Here is a 12,886-nt window from a genome sequence, read left to right as displayed (position 1 = left end):
AAAAAAAAAAAAAAAAACTATATTACATAATATAATTACGTACATCACACATTTCTCAATTTCAAAAAATATCTCTAATGGTACACATAGATGACGAACCAAATTGAATGTAGGAGTTCAATTATTGGGCTTGGGCAGCTTTAAATAGCTCTTGCCACTTCTGTGGATCACTTCCTGGTCCTTCCCCCTACATATACATTTCAGTTTGGCAAGTAGTTTCATAAGCATAGTAGAATATGGTAAAGTTAACTGAAAGTCATCCAAACAGTTGACACAGATCAAGTCCAATTGAATATTGAATGAAAATGCAAAGACTGTGATTAACAAGGACTAAGAAATCTGTACTACACAATATTGGATCTCACAAGCATTTGAAAGAAACATTGAATATTATACAAGTTACAAATATACATGATGTGGTCATATATGTTTCTTTCTTATCATAGATTCACATACCTGGTCAAAACCCAATATGGAAGAACAAGAAGATGATGCATTTGCTTAGATAAAATAATTTATGAATGTTGAATGTCAGAAAATAAGTGCATGTTGCTCATCATCGACCAAATATTCTAATTAAAACAAAACTCGTGTCAAAATTTGTCTTTAGCCTTTAAAATGTGCTTCTCTGATGTTTCAAAGTCCATATTGCTGTTAGTACATATTCAGCCTGTTGTTTAACAATCAAAACCAATAAAAGTTTTTCAATTTGTGATGCATGTCAAAAACATTCCGGAAGCAATCGGAATGATAACATTTGCATTCTATGTCCATATGCTCCACATTTACCATAATCATTACTTGAAGATTACCTCAACTGAGTTGATTTCATAAGCTTTGCCTTCAGTGAATTCCATGTCCAGTGCCTCTATACAAGCTTCTGCAACTACAAGTTTGCTAGCTTCTCCAACAAGTTTATCTCCTGACACCAATATACATATCCATGAGACAAAAGACATATGAATAAAAAGAAAAATAAGAGATTTTCACAATACACGTATAGAATAGATGATCTGTTATTTGATTTGTAGCTATGGATCTGTAATTTATTTGGCATGATGATGATGTACGTTGCAACTCGTCTGAGAAACAAATTATTTATGCCATACCTTGACCTATAAGAACTGCACGTCTTTGCCCTCCTGTAGCTTTGAGCAAAGTATTTAGATCATATGATGTGTAAGGTCCATCAGTCAATCTACCAGGTCTGGTATAAGAAAAAATTACAAAAACCAAATTAAAATATGACTGCAAGTTCTCCCTCTCACTCTCTCTAGTTACTAAGCATTCCTTTCTCAGCATCAAGTTAACAAAAAAAAGGGCAGTAATTATACCATATACCTGATTATTGTAAATGGAAGACCAGAATTGCAAAGAAAATCCTCCCCCATCCTTTTAAATTTGAGGACACCAAAGAGGTTCATAATGCTATAGAAATAATACAAAGTGATTATATTAGCCCATAGTACTAGTAATATTATGGAATGAATCTCTAATCAAAACTTAACACAACAAACACTTTGAGAAAGCTGTAGCCACAACAAGAAGAGAATATAAAAATCCCCAATTTTATACCACTGACAAATATGCATAACTTCTGCAAAACATGAATTTACTACACCAATTTCTAACACAAAGCCTGATAGAATCACTAAAGAAAGTGTACATAGTGTACAGGATATGTAAATTCCTATAGAATCCTACAGAAACCTTTTAATGGGAATGTCTATTTTAAAATCATTTGAATTGAGTATTAGGCATCATATTAACATGTAGGGTCCAAACACTCACACGAATATATTTATATCAGTGGATAGAAATTTCCTTATAATTGCTTATTTTCTAATTATCCATTCATTTAAGAAGTGGTCCTACCTCCACAGTAGTTCACTGAACTTTGTTACTCCGATTGATGAAACAAGAACGATTCTCTTCAGTGACGAAGGCAGTGAAGATACAAGATTTCTCACACACTCCCAATCTTCAATTAATAACTTATAGTCAAAAGCACTGAAAGCATACAGACAAGTGTACATGGTCTGGTGTTTGTGTATGCATAAACAGAGATTTGAAGGTACAAGAAGAATGAATTTTATCCAGTATGTGGGGCTGCTCTTCAATGCACTGGCAGTAGTACATAAAACACATTGTAGATTCTTCTCCATATTTTTACTTGCATAGTCTTGTTTACTCATAATGCTAAATTTTTAATTGATGAAAAAAACAATACTGACCTACTCTTTCTGGTGTGTTATCCCCATCCCATCATTTCGAAGGAAAGGCTGTTGTTCCCGTGCAGCAAATCACATGTGTTACTCCCTGAATACAAGGTTTTAAGAATAAAAATCATATTTTAGATAATTACCCAACATTCTAAATGGTCAAAAAGACTTTTATCATTCATTAAGATAAATATAATCAAATAATATAATGTAGAATTGAATAGAGCAAAGGAGAGACCTCAAAGATAGATGGATCAAAATCCTCTGGGTTCCGAGTATCCCCTTTATCACCTATCAAGTTGAAAAGCTCTATGACTATAAAGTCTAACATCTGGAGGTAAGATAACACTGTAAAATAATGCACAAAGAATGATGAACATTTGTGCGCATTTATTATTCATGGAGGAAAGTTTATGCATAATTCAGTCAGAATATTGCTACCTGCAATGTTTCCTCATCTTGTTTACCAAAAAAGGATATTGCTTTCTCAGGATCTTGTACTAAAAGCCGTGACTTGATATTCCTGTTTAGCAATGATGCCACTACCAGATCAAACTGATATTCCTGTTTAGCAATGTTTCCTCATCTCTCTCTCTCCCCTTCCTTTTTCACCAGTTTATAGTTATTATTATAAGATTTGAAAAGAGATCATTGGTTATTCATAAAATCAAGAGGACTTCAAGGAGTCAAATTTATACTAGATAACCTTTCAAAATTTAATCTTTCTTCTTATTTATTAACAACCCCTAGCATTTCTACAATCACAATAACTGTATTCCATTGCAATATAAACAACCAGCATAAGCGCACACACACTAAAACCAACCAGATTGAATACAAAGAGGCATAGAAGTTACATATTCACCTTCAACTCAAACCAAACATGTTTCATACAGCATAAACACTCAGTCACTCACATACATGCACTAAGTACACAAGTTCTTAAACATGTAGATGTTACATCATAAGCAGCAGAGAACAAGAGAAAGAAATAGCCTACCAACACCACCGGAGCCACCACCGACGAGAACAAGCTTAGAAGAAGAAGAAGAAGAAGAACGAGAGATTTTGGAATCATGGGTTGGCTCAGCACTAGGGGATTGGATGAGTTCCTCTTTGACAGCATAAGTGGTGGTGGTGGTGGTGGTGGTGACCCTCTTCTAGAGCTAGAAATGGACTTAGAGGAATAAGAAGTTGGAGGTGCAAGAGTGAATGTAAAACATGGGACTCGTTGATGCAGTTTTGGGAATGTTTCAACTGGGACCGGGAAATCGGGAATCGGAGTCTGGAAGCCATGAACAGAGACAGAAAGCAACAAACTGAAACAAAGGACAAGAGTCACAAGACAACGGTTGGGCTGTGTGGTGGGTGCTGGTTATGTTTTACTGGATTACCAAAATGACCCCATGAGGGCCACGGGCCACGGCCCACGACGATCTTCCTTTCCTTCTTTTCTTTTCCTTTTATTTATTTATTTTTTATATCAATATAAATAAAAATATTTTAATATAATTATATAATAAAAAAATACGTATTTTAATAATTTATAAATTATAATATTACTTGATGTTCCAAGTTTTAACTACCATTGTTACGTACGTTGTTTGAAAAATTATGTTCATTGAATATACAGGATTTTATACATTCTTTGAAAATTTGCTATTCAAGAATTTTATACAAATTTTTTCAAAAAATGTCTAAAATTGTGCAGGTTGAAACTTAAATGTATAGAATTTTGTATATTTTTTGAAAAAATATGTATATTGAATGTACAAAATTGTATATATTTTTTGAAAAATGTCCACATTGATTGTAATGAATAAAGAATTTTGTATATTGAATATGTAGAATTTTGTAATTTATTTTAAAAATTGTGCATGTTGAATGTACATTGTAGGGTCTGTTTTTGTAGCCCAAGCCCAAAGGATGTGGGTTAAAGGCCCAACGAACCCAGAACAATGAATTTGTAGAGAGTGGATCGAAGGTTTAGGCGCTCGCCGGCGTACAGGAAGCATGAACTACTTTCCTTTTATTGAAAAATACTAAGAACAATTTACAACTGGGGGATGCTCCTCGGCCCATGGCCGAGGAGGTTTTTTCTTCCCCTTCCAAAAACTCTCCCCCCTTTTTACACTTTGCTTCCCTTTCTTATATATCACTCTCTTCCTCCTCCTGTTGTTCATCTATTGGCCTCTCTTCTGACCGTCTGTCCCATCAGAGGTCGTATCCGTGCTCAGGTGGCTCACCCTGATCGATGTTGCCCTGTCAAGGGGTTACATCCCCATTAATGCGGCTAGAAGGGTTAGGTGAGCGTATTCAATGCCGAGGTAACAGTTCGCCCAGGGCTTGCCCCTTCTCCGTACTTCTGTCGCCGATGCATAGCATCGGGCCCTTCTTCTCCTCGGATATTCAAGGAGTCCTGTGGTGGGGCGGTCCTCGTGTTTTCCGAGGTCTCGGACGACCGAGGATAGGGTCATCCTTGGACCCCTCATGCGCCCTTGGCGTGGGCCATTTGGGCCTGGCTTGGAGTGAGCCAAGGCTACCTGATTTTCTGGCCCCACAATAGCCCCTCAAAATCTTGCTACACGCATCCTTGGGCGGGGAGAAGGATTTTGACATCCTCGGCCTTACCCCCCCTTTCGTCAGTACTGGGGTCTATTCATCTGCCCAAGGCACGTCGCTGACGCTTCGGAGCACGTAACGTGCCCATCATTAAATTCAGGCGACTCTATGCTCCCCACGTCTAATGAGGCGTTACCCATCCAATGGTGGAGGTTCGTCTCGCATTTATGGGCGGGAAAACCCGCACGGTTCCTCAATTTGAGGTATAAGTACGCGTGCGAACCGCTTCTTCCCGTTCCTCATTTGTAATCAAGAATTCTCGTGTGCCCCTCCTGAGTTCAGCCACACTCTCACTAACACCTCCAGCATAAAAAGTCTGTCCGAGTAGCTCCTCCTCTTTTCAGTAAGTCGCTCTATCCCTCTCTGAGCTCTCTCTCTACTTTTTGTTCTACTTTGCCTGTTCTTTCTTAGTTCTTTTAGGCGTCAACTGGGATGGGTAGGTTTAAGAAATACGTCGATACCGCGGAGGCGATGGAGAAATTCATCACCGACCGCAGAATTCCCGGCAATGTAGGTCTGAGATATTGTGAGGACGGGGAGTGGCGCATACACAGGTAGGTTTTAGCAATTGTGAGAAAATCTAGGTCTCATTAATTTTATTATGATGCTACATAAGGAAGTATAACAATTCTTCCATATTGTTTTTCCTTAAAAAAAAAGCTGGCATTGTGTCTTGAACTATTTTTGTGAAAATATCAAGTCTTCCATTGAAGGTAAGTTCACAAACAAGAAATGTAATATCCCAATTGGAATTCCATATTAGAAAATATAGTAACAAAGATGCTTATAAGCTTTCATTGTATTCTCATTAATGTCATTTAACTTTCATGCAAAAGAGATTGCCAAGCAAAAGTCTTAGTCAAGAATCAAAAAGTGGGATGATTGTTTTTATCCAAATGTACTCGTGGGCCCGTGGCATTCTCAATTTTTACCATAAAAGTTCTTATTGTATATATTTATAAATCATGCAATAGAGAGAAATGAGTAATATACTATGAAGTTATTAGCAAAAAATATATTGAAGTATGAACAGTCTTGATTGTTAAAATTCTTGGTTGTCCTAATGGGTTGGCACTTGTAGCTTGTTTAACATGCAAGAACAATGCATGCATCTAGTGATTAAAAGCATGAGGTACAAAGGGTTCCAAAAATAGTGTATAATAAATATAGTATAAAGTGATAGACTATCAAGGATGTTTCAAAATTACGAACTTACATTAGAACTGGGCTATAATAATAATAATAATAATAATGATAAAACACGATTTCGCATCGTCAGTATGATGGACGACCTGGAAATCCTGTGTAAGAGAAAACACTAAGTAGATAATGACATCGTTTGGGGCTTACCAAGGACCATCCGATACTTAAATTAGCTTAAACTCTTTAGAAATAAGTAATCTGTAGAGTAATTTGTGTGTGTCCATATGAATCATTTACCTGTCTCTCCTAGCTTTATATAGCCTTTGTGTGAGCAAATGCTCAATTTGCTGGCCTCTCTAACATTGTACCATAGCTACAGGATTTATGGTCAATAATGACCACTCAATCCCAGCCCTTTAACGTTCGTAATGGCCATTTGAATGCACATCATTGGACGGCAGTAACGACTCCGTGCTCATTTATCATTTGGTCATTGAATGCTATCTGGAATAATGTGCTTACGCTTGTCCATACTTTTACTCATCGTTAACTTGGACGGTTTGCAATATGGATGAGCATTTTATCGCTATTTGAGTTGGAGAGTTAAATGGCTCATTTAATAGCCATTTAACTTCCCCATTCAATGTCCTGTAACGACTGTGTAATGGTTAACTTGAGGTAGTTGTAATAGCTATCAGCTAGTGGCCAGAAAGGCTATATATCCGTTATATTTGTGTCATTTAAGTGAGGAATTTACATCTGAGCATTAATGTGTGCTTACCATCGTCCTTAGTAATAACGATCATCCTTAGTAATGACGGTCACTTTATGGTCAACCATTTTACACTACTCGTCAATAATAATAATAATAATAATAATAATAATAATAATTGTGGGAGCAAATGATCTGAGCACACCTTTGGCCTTGGGCCCTGTTCAGGATGATAAGGGATCCATAGACACATAGGTAAGAAATCCGAGGATAAAGGGGAATTGGTTTGTGGACCGAGGATCCCGAGGAGCAAAGGTACCTCAGGAATACCTTAAGTAATCGACTATACTGTAAGGTAGAGCTTTAGGGAGCAACAGAGCTGTGTAGTAGTGCTATCCAGACCTGACCGGAGCCTAACAACCCGGCTAAATCGCTTGATGCCGACCCGATTTTGGCCTGAACCGAAGGTCCAGTCGGTTGGCGGCGGGTTTCCATTCTCAAGAACTAACATTGGCGAGTTGAGTGGTAGGTTTTCTTCTCCAAAACCCAAACAACCCGAAGCCAACTAGAGCTATATAAAAAATCCAACTAAATCTTGTAAAAATAAGCCAGATCCAGTGAGATCTCGACCAGATCCAGCTAGATCTAGTGGATTTAGCCAAATCCGACCAAATCCCAACAATTTTTTTAGAGAAAATATGCAGATTCTGGCAAAAAAATGCAGATTCCAATGGCTTTTTCCAGATTCTGGTGTGTGTGTGTGCGCGTGTGTGTGTTTTTTTTTTTTTTTTTCGATGACTTTTTTATTCCGGCAATCGACCAAATTGGCTAATGCTCACCTTACCTGAAACCGACTTGATCGATTTTTTTGGTAGTCGATTTTGGGTTCCTTCGCCCTTCACAAACGCCGGCGAGTCGAGTCCGGGTTGGATCCAAAACTGACCCGGCCGATCTATGGATAGGCCTACTATGTAGGCAATAAAAAGAAGAAATATTTGGGAAGGTGATTGCCACCTCCACATTTAATACATTGCACCAACTGAACTAGCCGCATTTATGAAGAAATGACACATGAACAATGTTTTCACATCTCACAGCCCTCCTACCACCTCCAAAAGAGCCTTGATGGGACAAGCATCCAGAAGGTTTCCTAAAAACTGTATAGATGGAAGGCTGAGATGTAATAGAGGGAACTATATAAGGAAATGATCCTTACAGGAAATGGGGGAATCTGAAAGTAAAAGGGAGAGAGAAAAGTAATACATGTACTCATTGTAAAAGAATATTCCTGATCAATATATGAACAATTCATCCATGGAACTACCGAGGAAGGATTTTATGCTGAATTTATGTCTCTTACTCTAGTAACCTTAGCCCAGTCATTCTTAAGTTTGAATTTATTTAGCTTTGTAGTTTGCTCACAAGATCTACTCTCTTACAAATCTATTGTTTTGGGCTTATGAGCAGGACACACTGCTTTAAGTGGGCTAGCTTCTCACTTTTTAGCTCTTATAATAATAATAATGATAATAATAATATAATAAATTGATTAATTATTATATATCAAAATCTTTAAAAAAATTTAGCAATATTTAGGTACATTGAATTAGTGCTAGAAAAATTGTTTTAAATTTTTTAAATTTTTATTTAACTTGAACTTGAACGGTAATTAACAATGCCTACATTGTAAATTAGAGCACATATACTTTTACCAAAAACATTAAAAATTAAATCATTTTTTTTTTCCAGTATATTATCTTTTCTATTATAATCCATAAGTTATTGGATAAAATTTTGCCAATTTAGGAGAAAATGGATAAACCTATCAAGATTGAATACTACCCTATCAAGAATATATATATATATATATAATTGTTAAAATTATACTTAAAGTAAATTGCAAATTACACCCCTAAAATTTAGAATTGACTGGATTTTACACTCCCAAGTTTCAAAAACATGATGTTACACTTGAAGTTAATTTAGTTTCGTTAGCAATTTATTCCCATGGTTGATTTCTGCTATTAGGTGACACATCATCATGCTGATGTGCTTTATTTTTGTTGAATCAACCCCAAACTATGTCATTTTAGTGCTGACCAAGTGAAGGGCTAGCATGCATCAAAACTACGACGTTTTAGGCCTAAACTTAAAACAAAACCTCGAGCCTAAATGACACAATTTTAGGCCAAATCTAAAATCTAAAAACAAAGACCAATGGTGGCTACACCATACACTTTAGGGGGGGTTTGAATGAACCCGTGGCTTGAAAATTTAGATAGATAGATAGATATATATATATATATATCTATTGCTTTACTAATTTATTTTACTCTTAAAAATATTTTTGCACACCATGTTTTAAATCTTGCACACCCTGATTATATATCAACTTATCCCACAATCAAACAACAACTTGTGTATTATTTATGTATGAATGAGTGTAATTGTATGTGTTAATAATTATATGTGCAAGTCGGATTTAGTTTTTCATTTATTTTAAAATATTTTTATAAAAACAATAACAATAAAAATATATAACCACAATTGCCTAAAAACAAAAATATTATACTAACTTAAAAAAATAAAATGGTCATACTTACATTGACAAAAGATAATGACAACTAATAATAAATTATCATGAGACGATTTCAAAATATGAAAACTCGTAGAAGGAAATTGTAAAACTTCATATATTTGTGTGTGTGTGTTTTTTTTTTCTTCAATAACTCAGTATATTCAAGTTCTTTTTTATATTAAATTTTATATAACCACAATTGCCTAAAAACAAAAATATTATACTAACTTAAAAAAATAAAATGGTCATACTTACATTGACAAAAGATAATGACAACTAATAATAAACTATCATGAGACGATTTCAAAATATGAAAACTCGTAGAAGGAAATTGTAAAACTCCATATATTTGTGTGTGTGTTTTTTTTTCTTCAATAACTCAGTATATTCAAGTTCTTTTTTATATTAAATTTTATTTAATTTAAGTTTCTTAATGACCCTCTAGAAAAAATTCCTAGAGCCGCCACTGACAAAGACCATGAAGAACTCACACCTCACTAACCCAAACCCCTTAGCTTAGACTAAACCTAGATAGACCATTGGCTCAACCTGTGAACCTAGGTGGCAGTGGCCACACCGATAGTGAACTGCTCTTCTCTTTTTCTCTCTTTTCGGATTTAGCTTGTATAGTCTTAATTCCTTCTTCCCAACATTAAATCGTGGCATCACACCAATATAACAGTAAATTAAAACCATTGGATAAAAGAAATTGAAAAATAATTGCTTCATTTTGTGGTCACTACCAGTGAGGTGTGCAAACTATTCATAGTCATATTTGTGTTGATTTTTTCAATGACATTTTGGGATGTTGTTTTTGGGTTTTTCATGATAGATATTAAGATTGAATTCCTATTATTTGGGAAGATGTTATTTGTTTATATGGGTGATAAATTATTTGAAATTTAGAACTTTCTGTGATAGTTTATAGTTATATGCACGGTAGATTGCTTGTGCCAGTCTGTAGTGATAACTGTACAGGCAAAGCAATATTATTTTCTTTGGTTTTATTGCAAAATTAACATAAAGAAAGAAAGAAAATTGATGAGTTTAATTTTATCTTCACTGCCGAATGATATCTTGGAACCATCATATCACGTAATTATGAAACTTATTGTTATTTCTAAATGCAATAAGAGATAATTGGGAGGTGGAAAAAATACTCAATCTCTCAAATGTTATGCAAAATTATTGCGTGATAGCTAGTGTTAGAATTCAAAAGAATAGGAAGGGGTTATGACTTTGAAGCTCTTGAAAATAGATTTACAATTCACAAACGTGGAAAGATGTTGTAGTCAAAACAAAAGTCAACCATTTAAGTATTGGTGATCTACCCCATGCATCCACGGGTTTGGGCTAAAGCCGCAATCGTGTTTTGAATGATCAAAACCAAAGCCGTCTCTAGATTCGAATACCAGTCAAAAAGGGTTACTAGCTATGAATGATATTCATAATGATGATGTTGATACAAATAAGCAATTCTTATCCTTCTCTCTCTCTGGCTTTTAATGATAGTGTCTCTTTTCTTCACGTCAAGGATCCATCTTTGGGTCGTCAAAGGTAATGTTAGCGATTTGTTGCTTTATTGTCGTATTAGTACTTTGTTGGATTTGAAAGGGACTGAAGAATTATGTTTGTATTTATTGGTATAAAAATAGGCAATGAATGTTTTGCAACTTTTTCTTAAGGCGTATGGTAATGGGACAACGTAGCTGAGCATAAGAGATCAAACAGAAGAAGCAAGGAATGCACAAAAACCACATAGAATGACCAAACATTAACATCGAACAGTTAGTTGGAGTGACTAAAAAGCATAGAATGATTAAATTAATATATTCTGATTTTGTGTTTAGTTAATCTTCGATTGAAAACTACTTCCAGCCAATTTAAAAATAATTATAATTAACATGCTTAACAAACTAATTCAACTTTCTCAAAAAAAAAAAAAAAAAAAAAAACTAATTCAACTTATAATTCCAAACTTCAATAAACAAAAAATTTAACATTATCTTGCTAAAAAAAAAAAAACAGTGCTTTTGCCACATATTTTATAATGAATAAATTTTAATTTCTTTTAAAAATAAATACTAACAAGTTATTATATCCAAAAAAAAAAAAGAAAAAAAAAGTGACTTTAAGAAATAAAAAAGAAGTTTATATAACTAGATCAATAAACTACCTACCTCGTTGACTAAAATGGAGCAATTTACTATGGACGGCTTTGCAAATTTTGACAAAGAAATACAATGAATCAATGATTTCAAAATTTCAACCATACAAATTTCTTATTTTCTTTAGACACAACTTGAAACTACTCTTTCAAATTGACAACAGTGATTTAGTATAACATTTATATGCCTTTTGTGTAATCTTTTAATACATTTATGTATATGCATGAATTACAAACTAATTTATTAGAAGTCAAAATTGTTTAAAAGACAATCCCATCCCTATATATATGAGCGTTGTTATTATGATTATCGGTTTATCACTATCATCATCAAAGTGTGATCAATTAATCATAAATTCATAATAGGGTTAATGTTTTGTGCAATTGCTCAAGTAGCTATAATGATCATCTAAATTTAACAACATACTAGAAAATGCTTTTGCCTTTTTAATTCTAATTTTCATGTTATTTGCGTACACAAATTGTACCATTAGATAGTGACAATCAGCCTTTTTTTTGGCATGACATCATTAGGTAGTGACAATCAGCCATGTTCTTTGACTAAAGCTTATTTTGGTATAAAAAGGGATTAAGAGGACGTACTTGCGTCCATTAAAGTCCAGACCAGACATATAATCAGATAGACACGAATAATTGCTGGCTTCTAGTGTTTTTAATCTAATCGTGCCGTGTAATGTCTGATTTGTCAATTAAATTAGCTATTATAACAAACTAATACAATATATATATATATATAATATATATATATATATATATATATATATATATATATATATATATATATATATGTAAGGACTCAATTTGAATTGAGTGTTGGGTTTTCAGCCCAATAAGCCCAAACAATAAATTTATAGAGTATGGGCTCAAGAACTAGTACTGTTTTTCAGGAAGGGTTCTACTCATCAAGTAACAAGGGATACTATTGATTCGCTCTATGAGGAAAAAACTCTCCTCGGCCCTCTTTCAATTGGTCTGTTCTTCTCTCTCTCTTTTTTTTTCTTTTTCTGTCAGAAGAAGAAGTCCTCTTGTTTTCTTCGTTTCTACATTATATACTTCGTTTCTTCTCTTGTTTCCTTCGTACACGTGTAGTTCTTATCCTGGGAGCTCCTTTCTGTCCCATCTAGTCCCTACCGGAACCTTCAGCTTAGTGGTCATAAAGCTGCTTAGTTACTATTCAGGTATCACCTCCACATTAATGCGGCCAGAGTGTTACGTGGACAGCATTTAATGAGGAGGTGATAGACTTTAGAAGATATTTTCTACCTTCTCCGACGCCTCTTTAAGTTATATCCAACTTCCAATTCAGCTACAACCTGGCAGAATCTTTCAGTCAGTACGAAGGTTACCTTCACCTCGGACTTTGGCGTCCTCGGACGTGTGCTATACCACCGTATATAACACCTGTTTATACCTTTCATATC

General features: G+C 34.7%; 1 pseudogene; it reads right to left on the bottom strand.

The window, feature by feature from the left end:
• Positions 1-11: 11 nt before the first annotated feature.
• Positions 12-7,210, bottom strand: LOC136065654 (uncharacterized protein At2g37660, chloroplastic-like; annotated as a pseudogene).
• Between the last annotated feature and the right edge of the window lie 5,676 nt (positions 7,211-12,886).

This window comes from Quercus suber, unplaced genomic scaffold (assembly GCF_002906115.3).
Source record: "Quercus suber isolate HL8 unplaced genomic scaffold, Cork oak 2.0 scaffold_1071, whole genome shotgun sequence".
In the NCBI taxonomy this organism is placed as follows: Eukaryota; Viridiplantae; Streptophyta; class Magnoliopsida; order Fagales; family Fagaceae; genus Quercus; species Quercus suber.
Note: the sequence above shows the minus strand (reverse complement) of the source record. Positions and strands in the feature narration are given on the sequence as shown.